Here is a 22,975-nt window from a genome sequence, read left to right on the forward strand (position 1 = left end):
ATATAGTCGGCACTGGGCCATTACCCTAACATCGGCTGACACTATACCTGTTGGCTTTGCTCATTCATGGAGTGATTTATGCTCATGAAGAAAATTAATCATTTCCCTATGATGCCGCTTAAAACAGTCATGCATTCCCCCAAAGAATTCCTGGAACTGTGGTTTGTTAAAGGTGCTGAGAGTTGTTAGGAGACCCCTCTTCCACTCAGAGAGCTACAATTCCCAGCAGTCAGTTCTGATTTTTGAGGAAGTGTTTAGGCCACATAAGATGATGCAGGCTCCTATCTGCAAATCAGTGCAGATGAGTGGCTTGAAGAAAAGTGAAACAGGTTTGTTGCCCTTACATAATTCTCTGGTGAACTGCAGCTTACAGCAAAGCACACAGAATTTATCACAGGCAGAAGGAAACACTCTAGTTCTTCCTAAGAGAAATCAGTAAAATCAATGTGTCTATGAAACTGCCATCCCATGCGAGACTAAGATGTTCAGGTTAGAATTTACGTATGCATACACAGCTCTGTGTTATGCCTGAAAATGGCTCTTGGACTGAGAATCTGAGAAATGAAGTGTCCATTAAAGCCAACATATTGCAGTCATGATGAAAATTAAAAATAAATCAGCAGACGAATCAGGTAAAACAGCAAGAAGAAAAAGAAATGTGGGTATTTGGCAAGATGGTATTTAAATGAAACGTTGTGTACTGCCAAAGGAACCTTAGGTTCGAAGGGTGGGTTTTAATATACTACTGATGATGATGATGTGGAAATATATATGTATGCTAGCCTTCAGGGGAGCATCTACCTGTCTGGGCTTACTAGGCACTCTGGTTGAAGTTTCACAAGTTCAATTTTTGAAAGCTCAACTCCATCTTGGAGGGCATCTCCAGCTTAACCCCTGAAGGTTGCTGCTATGACTTATCATCTCCAACTGACCAGCACTCTCTGCTTTGATCAGGACACCTCCTGGTGCTGAATCAAGGACCGCTTTATCTGTGACCTGTGCTCTGATTGACTGAGTGTCAGCCGTTGCTCTCCCATCAGATGTCAAACGCCCTCCCATCAGATGTCAAAGAGATAAATAATTACCTGACATTCAGAAGACATCTTAAGGCAGCCCTGTTCAGGGAAGTTTTTAATATGTAACGCTGTACTGTTTTTAACACTGATTGGGAGCCGCCCAGAGTGGCTGGGGAAACTTAGCCAGATGGGCGGGGTACAAATAATAAATTATTATTATTATTATTATTATTATTATTATTATTATTATTATTATTATTATTATTATTGCTCAGTCCAACATGGGTAGGAACCCCTTAAAAACGGGTGGTGGTATGAAGCCCTGTCTCCATCACACCACGGATTCCTTCACCTCAGGGTCCATCGTCCATCAACAATCATAAAACTCCCCCTGCAATTAAGTACCTATGCTATATTACTCATGAGGAGACCAGAAGACTGCCTATAAGTAATTAAACCAGCTAAACAGCTCCTTTATTTTCCAGTCTGCTTTGTCCATTTGTGATACTCATATACTCTTCACCTAGATAAATCAGCACACAGCGATCATGATCAGACCAAGATAGCGCTTTATTCCTGTCCGCAATTGCAGGCAACTGTATTATGACTTGATTGTGCAACACTGTATTTAAGTTGCACCTCAGCTCATGGAGAAATGGAGTTCTTTTTATGTATCAGAAGCACTAAATTCCCTACTGATTAGGACACCCAGGCCTGTGTTCTAGAATCTAGATAATAAACAGATGCTGACCTAAAATAGTTGTGTGGCTTCCTGTCTCACCTACCAGAGGCGAGCTCTTCTCTGCTCCAGCGGGGTGTACTTTGACACCACACATGTGGTAGCTGGATCTCAAAGGCTCCAGAATGCCTTTGTTTTGCTAAGTGGCTTGTTAAACAAAATTACCTATAAAATTATGAGCAGATGGTGCATCACTCCAGTGCATACTTGATGCATCTGCAAAAAGGATAAGTAGTTCTGTTTGAAAGGCATAACTTTGTTTGTAGAAGGGTCCTAACACTCCTCTGTTTGAGATACTGTTAATAGGGTGGATGGAAAGAAGTAGGTTTCTGCAGTTGTGAATATATTTTAATTAGCATGTTATATTAGTAGCAAAGGTATCTGTGGCCAAAAACTAGAAAAACGCACAACTGCATATTGGACAAATAAACACTATGAGTCACAGAAATCAAGCAAACTATAGCTGAACAGTTCCAAAAAGTGTTTGGAAAGTTGACTTCCTTTTTTAAACTTTCTGACCAGTTATCTGTCAGTTTGCATTTTTCGGTGAAGAAAGTATTGATCTGATGTGTAGAGATCTTTCCTATTCTAATTTATTCAAGAGGGTTCTGGAAGCTTCTTTGTGTGATGTAAGCTAGTGCAAGCTGGAAGTTTCCAGCCCACAAGTTAAGTTTCTATTCTGCCTAGAAAACAGGCAGGAGGTTCCTGATGTTTGGGTTATTCCTTCAGAGAAGCTGAACAGCTGGTTTGGACTGGTTCTGTTATCTTTTTCACTTAAGCTCATGCTGACTATAATAACAGGCCAGAAGGAGCCTGAGTTTCACTTTCTGACTTTCTTTCCTTCTAGTGTAGTGTTCTGTACAAAGTATACTTAGTGTTCAGGTTTTAGTCTTATTATAAGTTTAGGTTAAGTCAGCTACAACTGGATTTCTTATGGACAGTGCCAATTTGTGACCATTATGCTAATTTACCTTCAGTAACAAGTAGTAAACTCTGCTGGAAGAAATACAATGGCCTCTGGCCTATTTGGGGGGGAATCCTGCAATGTGCTAAGTCTTTTACTCTGCAAACTATATGTTGGAGTTCTGCTCTGGATCAATATTGAGTAGAATTCTTAACATTATTTACTATATATTTTTGATAGTTGTTTGTCTGTTCACTATGCATTTGAACACCATGTGCATTTGGATATCATAACCAATTTTTGCATGATGGCTCCTGAAATCAAGGAACAGGTTTTCATCTATGTTTATTTAGATACAATGGCAATTTTTTTTGATGAAGATGGTGGACTGACCCTTTCAAAGCTGCACTGATTTCCTTGAGCTCCCGAGCAATGTTGGGCATGAGAGTGGTAGCAGACAATCAAGGTCAGGACTGAATAAACATAAAATAAGATGTATGGTGCTGTGGGTTAAACCACTGAGCCTAGGACTTGCTGATCAGAAGGTCGGCTGTTCGAATCTCCACAACGGGGTGAGTTCCCGTTGTTCGGTCCCTGTTCCTGCCAACCCAGCAGTTCGAAAGCACGTCAAAGTGCAAGTAGATAAATAGGTACCACTCCGGCGGGAAGGTAAACAGCATTTCCGTGCACTGCTCTGGTTCACCAGAAGCTGCTTAGTCATGCTGGCCACATGACCCGGAAGCTGTATGCGGACAAACGCCGGCTCCCTCGGCCAATAAAGCGAGATGAGCGCTGCAACCCCAGAGTCGGTCACAACTGGACCTAATGGTCAGGGGTCCCTTTACCCTTTACCTTATGCTTAGATCCAGTTTCTTGAGACTGCATAGCAAGTACAGTTATTATTGTGGGGAATTATAAGCAGTATTGTCAGGTGATCTGTTTGGGAATCTGAACCTAAAGCAATACTTCAGATAGCAGTTGTATCAGAGGAAAAGAAACTCTAATCTTAACTTCCTGCAGTCACAAACCTATCAGCTGGCCCTCACACATAAAATACGTTAAAAGGATGAGGGTCCCCTCCTCTTCTCCTGAACCATCTTTTTTCAATAAATCACAGTTTCCAGTCTACTGCCCACCTGCCCCAGCAGCATTGCTGACAACGATGCATATAGACAAATTGAAGAGAGAAGGAAGTCTCCACCCTCACACTCTGATAAGGTGCACAGTGGTCAGGAATAGGGGAATGAGTAGAACACCCTTCTGCTCCGGATTGGAGCAACAATAGTTGAGCAAAGTTTAGACTGAAGGGGACAGAAAGTTTCATAGTACTTGAAGAGCAAGATTTAATTACATGCTAGCGAAATTTACAATACAAAGGACTTACAGAAAAACTTGAAATAATACAGATGCTAAATAATAATCAGTCTATTGATCCAACCGCATGAAATAAAAAACAAATCAATCAGGCTGCAAAACAGTAATTTCCTGCATTATCTCATAATGCTGACCTTGTAAAGGACACAAGTTCAAATGTGTTAGATCACTGAAGGCTTTTCCCTATAAGATGCAGATGATAAAAAATACATAGCAAAGGCAACAGACAGAAAATATGCCAATATGGTGTCAGTGCTAGCAAAAAAATAATGAAAACAGAAGAAAAAGGAGAATGCACTCCAACACTGCAAGGTTTTTTGAAAAAGCTTTAAAATGTAGAGTAGTTTCTAAAATGCTTAAAATCCAACTAACCTTGCTCTCTGCATTGCCCTCTTCTGAAATCTTTCAGTCCTGTAATATCTCTCTAACAGACTATATAATGTAAAGTAAGCAGAATCAAACTATGGTGGAGGAAGTTAGAAGTCAAAAACCCTAGCAGATTTAGATCCCTCGCCTTTCTAGAAGTGTTATCTGAGTTACCAGTGGAACCAAATGCTTATTTGTAAACCAGATCATAACTTGTCACAGAACATTTGCTCTGCTAAAGTCTAATCCTCAGCCATCTTTTTTCTTTCCTTTTTCTGTTTTGTGAAGTTGTTTGTGTGGCAGGGATTAATTTTTGGAATCTCCCCAAGGTTATTAAAAACCTATTTCTGAAAGATGGAGACTTTCTCTTGGTTCTGAAAATGTCTGTAGTACAAAGATAAGCCATACAGAGGATCAGAAATGTCTCTGGTTGCTGGAAAGTCATTTTATTCAAAGTATTTGGATGCCATCTCTGCTATTGTTGAGATGGCATCAATATCAATTTTGCAGCATCTGCAGACTCTGAAGGGCATTAAAAATAAACTTATTATGGCAACAACTTTTTACTTTTTAATTGTGAAGAGTAATGGGTTGGGAACAAAAGAGATCCCCGCCATTCTAGGGTTTTGGTTTTTTTTAAGCATGCTTTTAATTAAAATATGGTTTCTTAGCAAACTGTTGTTTAATTCTTTGTAATAAGGCTGTCAGCTTTTGACATAAAATATTCTTGGACATGAGAAGGAACCTGGAAGTCAAGGATGCCTGGTCAAAATTTGGAGCTCAGAACACTTCCAGGCTAGAATCCAACGTTAAAGTTCTTTACCCACCCATATTGTCCTGCTTTAAAACAACAACAACAACCTAAAGGGTGGGGGCGCTGGCCCTCTTCCTTGCTTTTCTGGGCACTGATCCGCAAGCAAGAAGAAAAAAAGCAGGCTGGTTTGCACTCCCCCCCCTCCGCCTCAACTGCTGACGCCATACTATTGTTGTCCTTACTACCACCTTCCAAAAGCAACATAAGACTTGAAAGAACACATTTTATTGACCTGCAAGAGGAAACGGAAGCCATAAATGACTCACAGCCCAATTCTGTTCCTTTATTTCTGCAAACATTGCATTGAAGTTGGACTGCTGAGGGTAGAGAGGAAGCAGGGTCACTGCCACTTCACTTACATGAACCCTGTGTGCCATTTCCAAGGGGGTTATCACTCAAATCAGGCCGACTCTGCTTCACTTGTCTCTCCAAGGGTGCTGGCTTACCCCCATTTAGCCAAACACACAACATTATGAGCCTGAATTCAGCAGTGTTTGTTTATTCCTATGGACTTCAAATTATCTATCAGTGCTAGTGGAAGTGGTCAACTCATGCACACATCTGCTCTGCTCATACTTGCTTCATTTTGTGGGTTCATTTTCTCTCCCCCCCCAATAATGTAAGCCAGTAAGGTGAGGAAGAAAGCAGCAATTGCTACTTTACCTTGGTTGGACAGGGAGTCGTAAGTTCAGGCAAACAGAGCAAGGAAAAACCTAGGCAAGGCAGGGATTCAAGGGCGACAAGGCCATCCATGGCTACTAGCCAAAATAGCTATAGTCTACCTGGTGTTTCTGGGCGCTCTAGCTTCCATCACAGTGTCCTGTTGCGCTAGAAGCAGTTTAGTTATGCTGGCCACATGACCTGGAAAGCTGCATGCGGACAAACGCCAGCCTGAAAGCGAGATGAGCACCGCACGCCACAGTCACCTTTCACTGGACTTAACCATCCAGGGGTCTTTTACTTTAAAAAACAAAAAACCTTTAGTCTACCTTCATTGTCAGAGACATCATTTCCCTGAATATCAGTTGCCGGAAATCGCAGATGGGGAGAGTGCTGTTGCACTCATGTCCAGCGTCCAGACTTCTCACATGCATCTGGCCGGCCACTATGAGAACAGAATGCTGAACCTAGCTATGCCAGTTACAGCAGGTTCGTCCTATGTTCTTAAGGATTTGGAATTCCAACAGCACCCTGGACAGCTGCGTAGAACTTGAGTGTTCTTTCAGCACCAGGCAGACTGAGTCTTAAATACAGTGGTACCTCTGGTTGTGAACGGGATCCGTTCCGGAGGCCCATTCGCAACCTGAAAGGAATGCAACCGGTGTCTGTGCGTATGCAGGCCGTGATTCGCCACTTCTGCACATGCGCATGACATCATTTTGCACGTCTGCACATGCATGAGTGGCGAAACCCGGAAGTAACCCTTTCCGGAACTTCCGGGTTGCCATGGGACACAGCCTGAAAATGCTCAACCTGAAGCAAACGTAACATGAGGTATGACTGTACAAGCGCAGTACCATTTTTGAGGGCTAGCTTTGTTTCTGTAGTTAAAGAGGCCTAGTTTTGACATTACTGACTCTGGAGGATAGGGGGAGACTGTAATTCTGCTAGGGATGGAGATCTCTGTGTCGGAGGAGGGCAATGTGATCTTCTTGGGCTGAAAAGGTACTGGCAGAATGGGTTTCTTGCACACATGCATTCCTGGAGCTGGCTCTGCAGACAGTCCTCTATCCCAGTGCAGTCCCTCTTACGAATCCCTGGTCTCACCCCCCAAAAAGGTGGGGAGGCATGACAGCTACTGAAGTAATCACAAGCAGCACCCAGTTTAGGTTAGTGATGTCATTGGCCCACACCCACAAGTTGCACTGCTACCCACTCCCCAACAGGGCACCTAAAAGGTAAAGGTAGCCTTGACTGTTAGGTCCAGTCGCAGACGACTCTGGGGTTGCGGTGCTCATCTCGCTTTATTGGCCGAGGGAGCTGGCGTACAGCTTCCAGGTCATGTGGCCAGCATAACTAAGCCGCTTCTGGCGAACCAGAGCAGTGCACGGAAATGCCGTTTACCTTCCCACTCTAGCGGTACCTATTTATCTACTTGCACTTTGAGGTGCTTTCGAACTGCTAGGCTGGCAGGAGCAGGGACCAAGCAATGGGAGCTCACCCTGTCTCGGGGATTTGAACCACCGACCTTCTGATAGGCAAGTCCTAGGCTCAGTGGTTTAACCCACAGTGCCATCTGCGTCCCACACAGGGCACCTGCACAAATGCTATATGTATTCTTCCTTAATAAGGGCCAGGTCACACTGCACAGCAGCAGTGGCTATTTACATATTACGGGCAAGCAAACACACACAAACCGTTATCAAATTCAGGAACAAAGGCTGAACATGATTCCTGATAACATGAGAACTACAACTATGTTATATACTGTGTTCATGAAGGATCATGACCTGATGTGTAACCATGTGAATTTGTGCTATGGCAGGGAGCCATGCTACACACACAAACACACAGAGCCTCTGGGAAGCTGAACATCACAGCATTCAGCAAATAACATCCTGTGGATAGCTCAGTCCGTCGAGCATGAGACTCTCAATCTCAGGGTCATGGGGCCAAGCCACACATTGGGCAAATGATTCTTGCATTGCAGGGGGTTGGACTAGATGACCCTCAGGATTCCCTTCCAACTCTATGATGCTATGATCTTGTGGAGAGCAGTGCACAGTACTTGACAACAGGTGCTCCCTGCCCCACAGGGCTCCTGCAGTAACAGGCATTTCTTTCCTGAAGCCGCGGCATAGCAGCAGGGAACCATGAGCAATCGTATATTACTGTATTATGCTATATATATGAATTGCAACAATTAGTCATCACACTAAAACATTTTTAGTCAGAAAGAACCTTACGTCCCAGTGTCTGCTTAATAGCTGCATACTTCATACTTTAAGGATGATGAGAGGGGAAATGGCATGTCAAAATCCTAAACATACTCATTAGGATAAGTAATGAGGATGAGATGCTTTCTATGGGATTATTTCAAATACTTGTGCCTGATGTGTGTAGCCCATTTATTTCCATGGGAGTTTTCAGGAGAAGCTACTAAAACAGGTTTCAACAAACCACTCTTCAGTGCCAGACAGAAGAAGCATTAGGTGAAAGCTTGTTCATATATCCCATCTGTGCTAATCAGCTAGAGCAAGCAGAAAAGTCCATGTTAAAACCAGGCTGAGGGAATGAATGGTGGAGACTGAATCTCTCATTTGATCTGCAACCCTTGCAGGAACTGATAAATGTTAGAATGGAAAGTGTTTTTGCTATCATAAGGGACTAAACTCAAATAAAAAAAATTTATTTTATTTTTAACAAAGAGGGACTGAGAAAATGAAACAGAGAGGAAGGATACTTCTCTTCTTTGTTTGCATGGGCTTCCTATTTCAGGCCACCAGTTTAACGAATAAAGTTTCTTTGTAAAACTGTTTGTATTGCTAACAGTCAGTGAACCATTGTTATTTTAAGCAATGGTAGGGTCTGCATAGTTGTGTTCACAATACAGAACACCTTCTAATGCAGGAAGAGTCATAAGTTACAACATCAGCCATGATACTGAATGAGAAGATTTGCTTTAAAACGGATGATGTCTTTCTGTAAGAAAAACTGGAGCTAAGCTTCAGGGGGGAAAGTTGGCAAAAGTCAGTGTTCCCTTTGAAGCTGGCGACCTTCCACAAAATGAGTCACTGCCATCACCAAAGCATGTTATGCCTGGCAGAGTAGTTCACAAATTTACTAGCTACGCAAGATGTCTTTTTGTGAATTAAATGGATACTTTTGCAGCAAGAAGTGATGCTTGACCAAGAAAACTCTTGGCTCAATCCTTTTATTGCACTTTAAAGCTTAAAAAAAAATATCATAGGAATTATACTTAGGTTTCTATACGTTATATTAAATGAGAGCAAGACCGTACTTTGGAAATATAATATGAGTATGGATTTATGTTAGGTGAACTAATTAAAATTGTGATATTCCCCATCCTTTTTGCTATTCCAATGCCCTTGCCACAAGCATTATTCTAGAGCTGAAACTGATTTGGGGGAATTCATTTCAAGCTTAATGCCCCCATGCCCACCTAGCATTTCTAGTTACTCATATTGTTTGATGGATACTGTATGCTTTTGAACAGTTGCAGAATAATAAATAAGACAATGTCCCAAAATTCTACCAAGCTTAATTTCCCCTCTTCCTCCAAATAACAAAGGAAATTATGGGTTGTATCCAATTAAGTTCTACCCAAAGTAAAGGTAAAGGTAAAGGTACCCCTGCCCGAACGGGCCAGTCTTGACAGACTGTGGGGTTTGTGCGCCCATCTCACATCTATTGGCCGGGGGCCAGCGCTGTCCGGAGACACTTCCGGGTCACGTGGCCAGCGTGACAACGCTGCTCTGGCGAGCCAGAGCCGCACACGGAACGCCGTTTACCTTCCCGCTGGTAAGCGGTACCTATTTATCTACTTGCCCCCGGGGGTGCTTTCGAACTGCTAGGTTGGCAGGCGCTGGGACCGAGCAGCGGGAGCGCACCCCGCCGCGGGGATTCGAACCGCCGACCTCTCGATCGGCAAGCCCTAGGCGCTGAGGCTTTAGCCCACAGCGCCACCCGCGTCCCACAAAGTAGATCCACTGAAATTAATACATCTAAATGAGTCACGTTCCTTTATTTCAGTAGGTCTACTCTGAGCATGGGACGCGGGTGGCGCTGTGGGTTAAACCACTGAGCCTAGGTAGGACTTGCTGATCAGAAGGTCGGCGGTTCGAATCCCCACGACGGGGAGAGCTCCCGTTGCTCGGTCCCTGCTCCTGCCAACCTAGCAGTTCGAAAGCACGTCAAAGTGCAAGTAGATAAATAGGTACCGCTCCGGCGGGAAGGTAAACGGCGTTTCCGTGCGCTGCTCTGCTTCAACAGAAGCGGCTTAGTCATGCTGGCCACATGACCCAGAAGCTGTACGCCAGCTCCCTCGGCCAGTAAAGTGAGATGAGAACCACAACCCCAGAGTCGGCCACAACTGGCCCTAATGGTCAGGGGTCCCTTTACCTTTACTTTACGCTGAGCATAACTAGCATTGGATATATCTGTTTTGCTATAGAATAATACTCCTTATTTTCCTTCTGTTTCTTTTTCCTTTCTATTTGTCCTTTAGTCATTGTTAGTTCTTAAGCATTTCATTTTTGGTTCCTTTTCATTAGTGTGGCTTACTGGTATTGGATGAAATAATACAAATTGGCTTTGCCTACTTTATTTTTCTTTTGTCACAACTTTGGCAGAAGTAACAGTGTGAATCTGGAAAATGACACCGTTAATTTGTGAGGATGGGAAAGTGTCCAGAGAGTTCATCTCAGGTGAGCTTGGGGACAGTATGACAGCTCTTGGGAGAGCGTACACCCTGCAGAGCCAAAGACGCCTAAAATTTTGCTGGCCATTTCACGCCTGCCTCTTCAAGAAGAAAAAGTTCTCTGCATCCATCAATTCCAGTTCTGATTTAACCTTGATGGTGCCAGGTGGGCCCTGTGGCTGGCAATCTGTTTCCCTTTCAGCTTTCTAATTCTTCAGTAAGTAGATTCAGGTAGCCATTTTTAACCCACTATGCAGGAATGGTCCATCGGTCCAAGGTGTTGCCCTGCCTGAGGTGAAGGACAAGATGCTGCCCACTTCCCATTCCACATACAAAAGCCAACTGCACTGGAAGTTGAATCTCATTTCAACAACAGATAGGTAGCCGTGTTGGTCTGCCATAGTCAAAATACTACTGAAAGGAATTTTTCTCATTTCAACAGTGGTGGTGGAGGAGCAACCTCCATTGCACCTGAGGCAGCAAACTAGGAAGTTAGGACAGGCCGCATAACATACCCAATTCTGTCCTCCAACAGAGAGGAAGAGCCTGGGGGATTAGGATGAAAAGTCCAGAGGTTGCTACTGCTGCCACTTAGCATCTGATGCCTGAGGCAGTTGCTTCACTTTGCCTAACGGTAGGGTCAGCTCTGCCAGTATAAGGTAGCTTTATTCAGTCCATTTGTATGCCGTTCTTCCAAAATGGTTCAATAGTGATGGTGACTTCGCCAGCATGAGCCTGGAATACTCAAATTAGATGTCTTCTTTTGAAATGGCATACCTTATAATTTGCATTGAGTGGTAATAATTTCCTTTTCAATATATGGTTCTTTTAAGTAGTTGTGGTTATAGTTAAGTATCTCAGTAAAAGGGGATAGATGTGATGTACATGTATTCAATTGTATATGTATTGCTGTTTATTATAATTATTATTACTATTAAAATTAAAATTTATATACCACCCTTCACCCATACATGCCGGGTGGTTCACAGCATAAAAATGCAAGATTAAAAAAAACACAATAAAAACAAGAACAAAACAAAACAATAATCACCCTGCCATACTGTTAAAAGGCCATAGATTGTTTAATCAACCAAGGGCCTGGTTGAAGAGGAACGTTTTCACCTGGTGCCCAAAGGTGTGTGATGAAGGTGCCAGGAAAACCTTCCTTGTTGAGAGCATTCCACAAATGAGGAGCCACTGCAGAAAGGCCCGTTCTTGTGTTGCCACCCGCTGGAATTCTCATGGGGGAGACATGCGAAGAAGAGCCTCAGAGGATGATCACAGGGTCCAGGTAGGTTCATATGGAGTGAGCTACTCCTTGAGGTATTGCAGTCCTGTGCCATTTAAGGCTTTATAGATCAAAACCAGCACTTGGAATTGGGCTTGGATATTAATTGTCAGCCAGCGCAGTTGGGTCAGGATTGGTGTAATATGCTTAAAACATCTTGCCCCAATGAGCAACCTGGCCGCCTAATTCTACACCAGCTGAAGTTTCTGAACTGTCTTCAGAGGCAGCCCTATGTATAACGCGTTGCAGTAACCTAACCTAGAGGTTACCAGGGCATAGACAACAGCAGCTAGGCTGTCCCTGTCCAGATCGGGGCACAGCTGGGCCACCAGTGGAGGTTGATGGAAGGCACTCCGCACAACTGAGGCCACCTGAAGCCTCAAGTGACAGCAAAGGATCTGACTTCTCAAACAGAAATGGAAACAAGAACAGCTCTAATGGCATAATGTAATTATGCAACTAGTTAACTCCAAAAGCAAATTTGATTCATATTAATTAATTAATTAATTAATTAATTAATGTTCAAAATGCAGCCAAATCTAGGGACAGCCACTGCTGAATGATTTCAGAAGACATACATCTTTTTAAGAGTGTACAAGTTGTCTTTGTCTTGCTGCCAACAAATAGCCAGCGGGAAATTCCAGCCAGAAAGCTTCCACAGCTAATAACAGGCAGCCTAAAAGTAAGACATCACCACAATCCACAGTTTCCTCTAATCAATGCTTTAATATGGTGGAAGATTGCTGCTTTGTTATCAGATGCTGTTTCATTTATTCGTTTTAATTACTTCATACCATAACTATCTCAAATTTTGCTGCAATGCAGGAGGAAATGAAGGAAAGGAACAAAGCTATAAAGCAGACTGCTAATACATCTGTTTCCAGATGGGACTCATTGTGCTTCAGCACATAATAAAAGTGGAGAAAGGCTTCTTCTGCAAATGAGTGGCAAAAAATCCCCATGATAAAGGCAGCTGAGGGGGAGGGAGCAGCAGGTCTTTTTAAAAAAATCCATATTGTGAATACAAGGAGTTTGATTTATCTTCATTACATGCTGAGAATTTTTCAATCCAAAATCCTCATACGAGATGAGCTGCATGTACAGTGACGGAAGGGGGGAAAGGAACTTGACAAATTAATGCAATCCAAAGCTCCCACCCCCAACCTCCAGGCCCCCCATGGGAAGGGAAGCCACAGGCCAAAAGGGTAAATTAATCTCCTTGTACCCCCATGGCTGCAATCTTACATTTTGCTGCCAGGTTCTCAGAATCAATCACAACATCCACAGGAGCAAAGGAGAGGCTTGGGTGCACAAAATGGATAGAGCAGGCGGCTGGGTTTTTGTTTTGCTTTGAAAGGAAGGACTTTACTTCGCCATAAAGATGACATAACTCCATTTTCTCCTTAGTATGGAGATTCGTGTTGATGTTGGAAATGTGTCCAGACTTCATCACGCTATACCTAGCTGCCACCCACTCCCAGCAGCATTTCAAAGAAGAAGAAGAAGAAGAAGAAGAAGAAGAAGAAGAAGAGGAGGAGGAGTTTGGATTTGATATCCCGCTTTATCACTACCCGAAGGAGTCTCAAAGTGGCTAACATTCTCCTTTCCCTTCCTCCCCCACAACAAACACTCTGTGAGGTGAGTGGGGCTGAGAGACTTCAAAGAAGTATGACTAGCCCAAGGTCACCCAGCAGCTGCATGTGGAGGAGCGGGGAAGCGAACCCGGTTCACCAGATTACAAGTCTACAGCTCTTAACCACTACGCCACACTGTTTTAGAGTAATTCAGTAGAGCATGCCTGCAGCTCATTCGCCCAACATTGAACAGACATAGTCAAGCTTCTGAAGAACTTGATGCAGTGTTTCAGAACTCTGGATCATCTGCTGTGACTTAAGATAACAGAAGTTATTTTTCTAAGGCCCCTAGACTGGCAGTTTTTTACTTGGTTGCTATGGGAGACAAAAAGCTTGAAGATTAGCAACTGAATTAAAAGTGTTATAGTATCCAACCTTGTCTTCCCCACCCCTTTGCTGAGTCCAGCACAAAGAAAGCAAAAATGAAGTAAAAAATGTATGTGAATTTAACCCAAGAACCCCCAATATAGCACCCATGGGTGCACCTGCAGAGGTCTTCACTGGTGTCCACAAAGTCCCTTTCCCTCTGTGAAAATAGCAATGAAAGAAGCAGTCTATTGAAGCCAATAGGACAGTGATATGTGAGGTGCCCATGACAGTTTCTCCAGTTTGAAAATGGAAGGGTCCCAATAGGCAGACAGAGAAGCCTGGGGGGTCACATGTTGGAGCCCAGGCTTCAGGTCCACCAATTAGGGCACAAAACGCTTTATATACCTCTTTCAGAATTTCAATCTTAAGTGGCAAAAAAGTGGTTTCTTCCTTTTCCTGGTGCCCTACGAGCAACGGGATAGTGCACACTTCAAAATCTAGAACAAGAAACATTCCAACCAAGGCTGCAAGCCAAGATCTTAGCCGAGGTAGGCAATGTTCAATTAACAAAATTGCTCTGCATGAAAAAGAAAGAACAGCAATGAGTTTATTTAATTCTAGCTTCATTAAGGAGAAAGGAGGCAAAAATCAATATAATTCTGATTTAAGAAGCATTTTTTTTCTTGCAGAGCAGCACACATAAATTCTCAGGTGCAAGTCCTTGTCTTTTCTTAACTGCAGAAGAGTCATTCCTATTTAAGAGCATAAAACCTTTTAAAATATTCAGTGCTTTTGTTAATGGGAGCAGGGACTAGATTAGTACCGTAAAGGTTAACCTTTCCAATAAAATAAGCTGTAATACATAGTTTTAATTCTTCATTTTATTCACTTTTGAAACTGGGGTGGCTAACCTGCAACTCCAGATGTTGTTAACCCCTGTCCGCATCACCATCTTTTTCAGAAATGATGGAGTAAAAGAACAGGGACATAAGACCTTAAGAGGAGTCTTCTGGATCAGGCCAAGGACCTATCTAGCTGAGCATTGTGTTCCCACAGTCACTGCCATTCCAGATGCATTCTGTCTCTGACAGTGGAGGCAGAGCACAGGCATAATGGCTAATAGCCATTGATAGCCCTCTCCTCCACTAATTTTTCTAATCCTCCTTAACACTCACCTTTTAAGTTGGCGCCATCATTGCTTCTTGTGAGAGCAATTTCCATAGTTTAGCTATGCATGTAGGAACAATTACTTTCCTTCATCCTGAATCTTCCACAAGTTCTAGTGTTATGAAATATTTGCTTTCTTCACCTTCTTCACATCCTGCATATTTTTATACACCTCTATTATGTCTCCTCTTACTTGCCTTTTCTCTAAACTAAAAAGTCCCAAAAGATGTAACCTTTCCTTCATAGCAGAGTTGCTCCTTCCCCTTGATCATTCCGGCTGCCTTTTTCTGAACCTTTTCCAGCCCTAAAATATCCTTTTATGAAGTGAAGCAAACAGAACTGTTGTCCAAATGTGGTCACACTATGGATTAGTATAATGGCATTATGACATCTAGAATGCAAAAGTTTAGCCATCACCAGTTTAAAAGCATTCAAACCGTCACCCCAATCCATCAAGACAGGTGACATGCAAAAGTAGGCTTGATCATTCATATCGCCACTTAGGTCAGGAACTGAGCGCACAAATTTTTCTGGAGTGGGATATGCACATTTAGCTTGATAGCACTGACGTCATGCACAGCATCAAACAAATAGTCAAGGAGGAAGTCCAAGGTCCTACTCAGCTGACAGAACAGGAGCAGGGCTGGCTAACCACATTTTGAAGTAAAGTGAAGGAATACACATTACCCTCTAGAATAAGACTGTTATAGCCAGTTGTCTAAAATTACGTAACCGCAGCACTCTTAGATGGTCTAATTTTTGACAATGATAGTCTGTGCCCAGAATGAGGGACTCCATTCTGGTCTTAGAAAGACAACGGGAGAAGCCTCTGTCAGATGAAGAATGTTCTATAAAACTCTATTTATGCAACACAAGATCATCACCCTCTGGTATGCATTTTGTCTCCAGATTTAATCCTTGACTTCCTTTGGTCACATACTAACCTGGAAGATCATGCCCTTGGATTCCTGCTAGGGAAGGAGCTGGCAGGAATTGCCTTCAGATGCACATTTTTATTTTATTTTTTTGCTTTAAAAGTTAAACATGCGTAACAACAGAACTATTACTGAAGAATGTTTAATCTTGTTGTATTGTTAGAATGTGGTGACATTATTATTGACAAGCACTGGGCTCTGCAAACATTCAGTGCATTTTTTGTGCAGAGTGCCGGATGTTGTAATTCAGGTTCATCCAGTGGTGTTTAATCTGCTGCAGGCTGAAGCTGGGACATTTAAGTTACCCAGTTAAGAATGATTACAGATTATCTGTTTAGCTTAATGCTAAACTACAGTTAGTTAAAAATGGAAGCAAAAGCTTCCAACCGCTTTGCAGCTGCACCAGAGGAAGGAAGGAATGAGGGATAGCTGACGAGTCTCAGGCTCATTCACATAACTCTAAACCACAGTTTACTGTTACATTTGAATGAGGCCAGTGTGTGTGGTTACAGCTTTTCAGTTTTGAAAACCCTCTTGCAGATGAAACCCAAGCTTCTTTTGGAAACAGCATTTTGAGGCTGGGGTGAGCAAAGGGTTCCTCTAGCGGCAGATTTCTGAAAAACATGTGTTTCTATTTCTAAATGCTATCACTGACTTTGAGCCAAATAAATATACAGCAATCAAAATGACTATAAAATTAAATTAGAGCCACATTAATTCTTGCCTAGGGAAGCCAACTTGTCAAGATATTACAGAGAAATGAAGAGGGTATAAAGTAGCCATAAAAGGTGGTTTCCCCTTAAATTCTATTGCCGATTAGTCAGCTACTAAAAGGAGTATCTGTTGTATCTGCTTCACCTTCCCCAACTTTAAAGAACAGCTTTATGATAATGCCTATTCTGTTCTGGCATAGGGAACCTTTTTCCCAGCTCAAGGGCCACATTCTGTCATACACAAAATTCTGTGAGTCACATGTCAGTGGTGGGTGGAGCAAAAAATGAGTGTCTTATCTTACCGCATTCTGACCAACAAAAGTCAGATGTGCAACAAATTTCATCCTCCATTTGGCCTGAGGAATGGGAAGTGGCCTGAGGAGAGTCCTGAGGACTGGAGAGAGAAGCATGGACCCATGAACCAAAGCTTGATCCATGAGCCTGAACCAGACTCATGCTCTTACCAGACCTGGGATGGTTGGCATACTAAGTATGAGCAGAAAAGAATACAACCAGTTGTACTCCTAGCAAAAGCCAATCAAATAGTGTGGTGCCCTTGGCCTCATCTCAACCCAAAAGTGTTGACCCCCAAAGGGAGGTCATCTCTCTTTCAGCTGGCCTTATAATGCCTTTGGGCTGGTCAAGGCACCACCCACCCAGCTCTTGGAACAGCCTCCTCTAAGCTACAGGTCTTATGAGTCAATGACTCAGCAACAAAGAGCTGAGAACAACTCCCCCAGTCCTGCAAGCAGCTACATCTAGAAGTCCAACTGCAAAGGACTCATAGAGATACAGGGGCAGTCTCTCTTATAAAAATTATATAAGTGTTCCTGCTTGCTCTTGTCCTCCATACTGAGATACGTTAGTATTTTCTTGACAATGGGAGTTCAGGAATAAGGCAGGACTCCTTAACAAATTCCATCTAACAAATTATTTTATTATTATTATTATTATTATTATTATTATTATTATTATTATTATTATTTTCTATTTTAATAGTGTTGCACGCCACCCTAATCTCTGAGCAGAGTGAGATTCCAGGGATTCCTGGTGTAGATCCAGGGTTCGGTTTCCGTGGAATGAGGGACAGCAGAGACTGTGGTGTCTTTATTGTATATGGCTTATCTACACATATATACAACCTGAGCCTACGATGGATTCCATAAGAAGTCAGGCCCAGTCTGCAGCCTGTGTCCAGCTTCTACCTGTCACACACCAACTCTGCCTTTTTCTTTCTAAGTACCAACAAATTGAGGGAGTTGGGCCCACCCATTTGCTATCTGGCACAGAGCCATACTTAGAGGGTCATTACCTCAACAAGAAGCTAGTCTGGCTATTCCACAAATTGAATCCGTGCTGGATCCAGAAATTAGAAAGGGGCTCAGCCATATAGCCTACCACCACCACCCCAACTCATAGCAATAGTTTTGGCAATGTTTTTCACTGTTTTACTGATCTTTTAAAACTAATTAATGTTGTTAGCTGCTTTGGGCATGATTCACAGACAGATGGAATATGAATTATTTTCTAAATACTGTCTTCAGGATATTTTTAAGAAACAAAAAACAAAAAAACCCCAGAAGTGTTTGCGGTTTTGCAAAATAGTAACAAGCATGTCCTCAACCAAGCCAGCTCAGGCCGCCTTCAGAATCAGGTACATCATGTTTCCCCCTAGTATGGTTTCCAGCTCATGAAATTAAGTACTTTTCTTATTACCAGCGCAGTGAGAGATTAGTCATCCTGGCAAAAGGTCAAGACCAAGATGGCATCCCAAGTGCCATTTCAAAACTGAAATGAGTACAATAAATCAAAATGAAGCATTGGGGTGGGGTGGAGTCGATGTGTTCAATTGGTAGTATGAAATTTTAATATGGTTGTGGTTTGTAAGTTATCCCAAGAATGACAGTCTTTCAATCCTGCCTCACAGTAAAGATCTTTTTCATTCTGTTATGCACAGATGTACAGTATGATGCACACTGAAAGAGTCCTGCAGGCATGAGGATGGCATCATTGGCAAAGGTTAAAAATATAAGTATCCAAAACACAAAGCAACTGCCAATTGCCTGCAGCAAGAGCCCAAAGAAACAGCAAAACTATTGGGTAGCCATTCCAATTCACTTTGTTTTAAGGAAGATGCCAGGCCTCATAATTCAACTTGCTTCACACCAAAATCTCTTCAGTGTGAACCACATAACTATGCAGTCCTTAAGAAGGACTTGGGCGATTCAGAAAAGCCTTCCAGACTGAAAAGCTCTTAAGAATTATGGTGAGAGAAGATGACAGGGTGGGATCAGAAATATCTTCAGCACAGCTACATCATGAACTGCAATCCACATTGTCTAGCTATTAAAAGTGCATGATTTGGCAGAGCATGGTGCAAAAATATAAGCCACAAGTGACATGACTGAAATGCAGTAGAGTAGACAGTGATAACAGGGGTGACCTTGTTTGTTTTGCAACCTGAGGTGAAATGGGAAGGTGCCGTTTCCCTCCCCAACCAAGCACCCCACACACCAACTTCTGCTGCCGTTGGAATGCCCCCCTCTCGCCAAACCTGGGGAGAGCCAGAGTGCTCCACAAGGCATTGCTACTCGTCTTCTGCCCCAGGGCCTATCTAGCCTAGCTCTCCTCTTATTCAGTAGCCAATCCAATGCATATGGAAAGTCCTCCAGTAGGGCATGAAGGCATTCTTTTCCTTTGAGATTCCCACCAGCTGGTTTTCAGAGGCATACTGCCTCCAGCCTTGAAGATGGTATACGTCTATCACTAGCAGTCATTGATGGCCTTGTCCTCCGTCAAGGATCTAATAAGGAAGCCCTTAACAAAAGGAAAAATACTAACTACCTAATGGTGAGAATATTCAGTAAAAGAGGTTAGAGATTTTAAACTTAATTTAATCCCAGTTTTCTTCAGGCCACCTGGCATGTAAATAGGTACCTGACTTAGTGAGCTGGGAAGGGATGGGAAATCAGATACAGCTACATAGCCTCCACCTTGGGCATCTTGAATTAAAAAGGAGAGGTTCGGCCTTTCAAGTACCTTATTTTTACACCACACTTGAAGAAAGCCCATCCATTCAAAGGCTGTAGAGTACAGAAGAGGTTTAGGAACAAGGCGGAGATGCACAGCAAGCTGTTCCCTAGTCTCTCAAAAGTAACTCAAGTGCCAATGTGGTGAGAGCATTCTGTCACAGGTTCCAGCTGTCTCATGTGGCCACTTCCATGTGGAAACATTTCCAGTAACCTGCCACACAGCAGCTGCACTGTAAGAATTGTCCTTCAGTTTCCCTTTTCAAAGTGAGTAGTGGGGGAGAGACTCTATAAGGTCAAACAAAGCTTAGCTGTATGATTGGAGTGATTCAGCACCTTTCTTTGTCTCCCCAACCCAGGCATCCCCAAACTTGGCCCTCCAGCTGTTTTGGGACTACAACTCCCATCATCCCTAGCTAACAGTGGTCAGGGACGATGGGAATTGTAGTCCCCAAACAGCTGGAGGGCCGAGTTTGGGGGATGCCTGCCCCAACCCCTTCTAAGTGCTCAAGACTCCTAAACTTCTTATCCTGACAGACTAGGCAATAATGCTTTAAAAAAGTCACCCTATTATTTTACCAAGTATGGACACCAAGAAAATGAATTGCTTTCCAATTATCCCACACTTTTTTTGTCTCCTAACAAGCCTCCAGTAGATTTTCCTAGGACCAACTGGCAGAATCCGAGACCAGGGAGAAGAGTTGGTGAAAGAAGACTGGAAGAAATTTAAAGACTATTTACAGAAATATTGTAAAATTAAAGAATGTTAGAAGGATGTTGGATAGAAACTAAGGGGTTTCCAGCTGTAATGCTTTAGGAGATACGAAAAAAAAAGGTTTATAAATGGGTAAAAGCTTAATGGTAAGGATTTGCTGAACTAACAAACTGAAGTGGAATACAAAGAAGGGAGGTATGAGGAGGTCTGGGGAAATAAGCGTAAGGAAGATATGTTATGGAAAATTATTTGTTTTTTAACTGTTTTTATGTTGTATTTTGTTTCTTTTTTCCATTGTTATATTTTAAAAAACTTTAATAAATATCTTTTTTGGGGGGAAAGGACCAACTGCCACCTCTCTCATGTTATCTGAAAGTCCACAGATATCATTGTGACGTTTTCTCTTTCTGCAGGAAAGAGGTATTATACCTCTTAACAAACTCACTAAGATCTAAGATATTGTTTTAATCACCACCCTATGCCCTCATCCTCTTAGCACCATGGTAACAGGAAAAAATTACCAGTAATTAGTCAGCCTTAGATTATTCAAAGCATAATATCTGCTTTAAGAGTATCATGCAGTAAGCAGTTCCATGTAGGAAGGTTTTAGCTCATGGGTGGGGTGCAGATGTTGCCAGACTACAGCTTCCATAATCTCTGGTTGGGGCTGATGGGATTAGGAGCCCAACAACACCTTGGGGGCCACTGGTTCCAAATCACTGCTCTAGATGGTTGCTAGAGACTCTTATTCTCCAGTGGTGACATGTTCCTGTATTTCTTAAGAGTTATTCTTAGCTGAACAGGGTACTAACTAAAGGGGTCCCGCAGCCCCCAGTTTCAGAGGTGGACGTGATTTTGGAGCCATGTAACCCGAAGTCTCCAGTACGTTGAGTCAAGCATTTTGCAGCAACATTAACATGTCCTTTCCTAACTTACTGATCTTCCTTTGTAGCCACTGGTATTCCTAGGCTCTAGGTACCAAGGGTTAAATCCACAGGTTTCCTTTTAACAGAGAAATCCAAGAGATTGTCGAGTGTTAGTGCTGTGGTCTGTGTCTATGGCAGAGCATTCAAGTTGAAATGAGACCCTTGTCCAACCCACTACAACGCACTGTCTGTGGCCTCTGCAGTTCACAGCATTGTTTTTGCCTGATTTCTGTCTTTATTTTACATTGCTTTGTTTAATTTTGAAACTGCAATTGTATTTTAATTGTTTTAAATCTGTGAACCAGAGGACATTGCTGATTGAGCATGATACAAATGTCAATAAATAAACTAAAGACAGGCAAAGCACAGCCATGCCACAGAACAGGGTAAAGATTTATCAGTAGTTTGATTGTACGCCATTGCATTGGAAGACAATGCCATATCTTAGTTCAGAAAACAAAATCCTCTAGGTTCCACTCTTCCCTCCCTAAACCAATTCCATTAGTTCCTGGCTTTATGAAATGTTCATCAATTTATTTCAGGTTATTACACTATTTCAGAACTAATCAGTTTTGAAACATTTTTCCAATGAGGTTTTCTTCTCTCCTCTCAGCTGGCATACTGTGACTTTTTTTAATAAGATTTTCCCCCCTTTTAAAAAAGAACTTAATGAATATTAAGGGTGAATATATTATCCTCAAATGCCCCCAGGAAAGTTTGGCACTTTCTGAAAGCTAATGAATTATGGATTTTGAATAATTAGGTTCTATTTAGAAGAGATGCCACCATTGTAACAAGATGTATGTGGACACTTTCAGGAAGAATAATATGTGCTTATCCAGAGCTTCTGGTACATAAAATGTATGTCTAAGTAAGTGGTATGCTGAGCCACTTGCTATTACATGACACGCAAACACAAAAGGGGAGCCTCTTATTCAGGACAAAATTTCATTCATTTAATGGATTGTCCTATACACCCACATTTCAAACGAAAGAATGAAGCTGAAAGATAATAGAATCATAGAATCATAGAGTTGGAAGAGACCACAAGGGCCATCGAGTCCAACCCCCTGCCAAGCAGGAAACACCATCAGAGCACTCCTGACATATGGTTGTCAAGCCTCTGCTTAAAGACCTCCAAAGTAGGAGACTCCACCACACTCCTTGGCAGCAAATTCCACTGTCAAACAGCTCTTACTGTCAGGAAGTTCTTCCTAATGTTTCGGTGGAATCTTCTTTCTTGTAGTTTGGATCCATTGCTCTGTGTCCGCTTCTCTGGAGCAGCAGAAAACAACCTTTCTCCCTCCTCTATGTGACATCCTTTTATATATTTGAACATATATATTATGAACCATTCATTTTCACAATAGAGTTCATAAACTCATGACAAGGACAAGATGGAATTTCAGTGAATGGGATCACTGAGACATGTCCCCATATGCAACTTGTTTGAACCCTGTTTTTCCTCCAATGAAATCTGACAGCTCTTAATCATGGGGAGCATAATAAAGCAAAATATGATTAAGAAAAGACACAGGAAATGACCATAGCTCAGGAATAAAGCAAAAGGCTCCAGGTTCAGTCCCTGGCATCTCTAAGGTATGGCTGAGAAGGACCCCAGTCTGATACCCTCAAAAGTCACTGCCAGGGGAGAGGCACTTGCCAC

General features: G+C 42.5%; 1 protein-coding gene across 4 annotated transcripts in view; it reads right to left on the minus strand.

Annotated features, from left to right (window-relative positions):
• Positions 1-22,975, minus strand: part of DCLK1 (doublecortin like kinase 1) — a 200,260-nt gene that overhangs the window by 80,744 nt on the left and 96,541 nt on the right. The gene's annotated exons all lie outside the window — the stretch shown is intronic.

The sequence above is a fragment of the Podarcis vaucheri genome, assembly GCF_965113315.1.
Source record: "Podarcis vaucheri genome assembly, chromosome: 4".
NCBI classification, from domain to species: Eukaryota; Metazoa; Chordata; class Lepidosauria; order Squamata; family Lacertidae; genus Podarcis; species Podarcis vaucheri.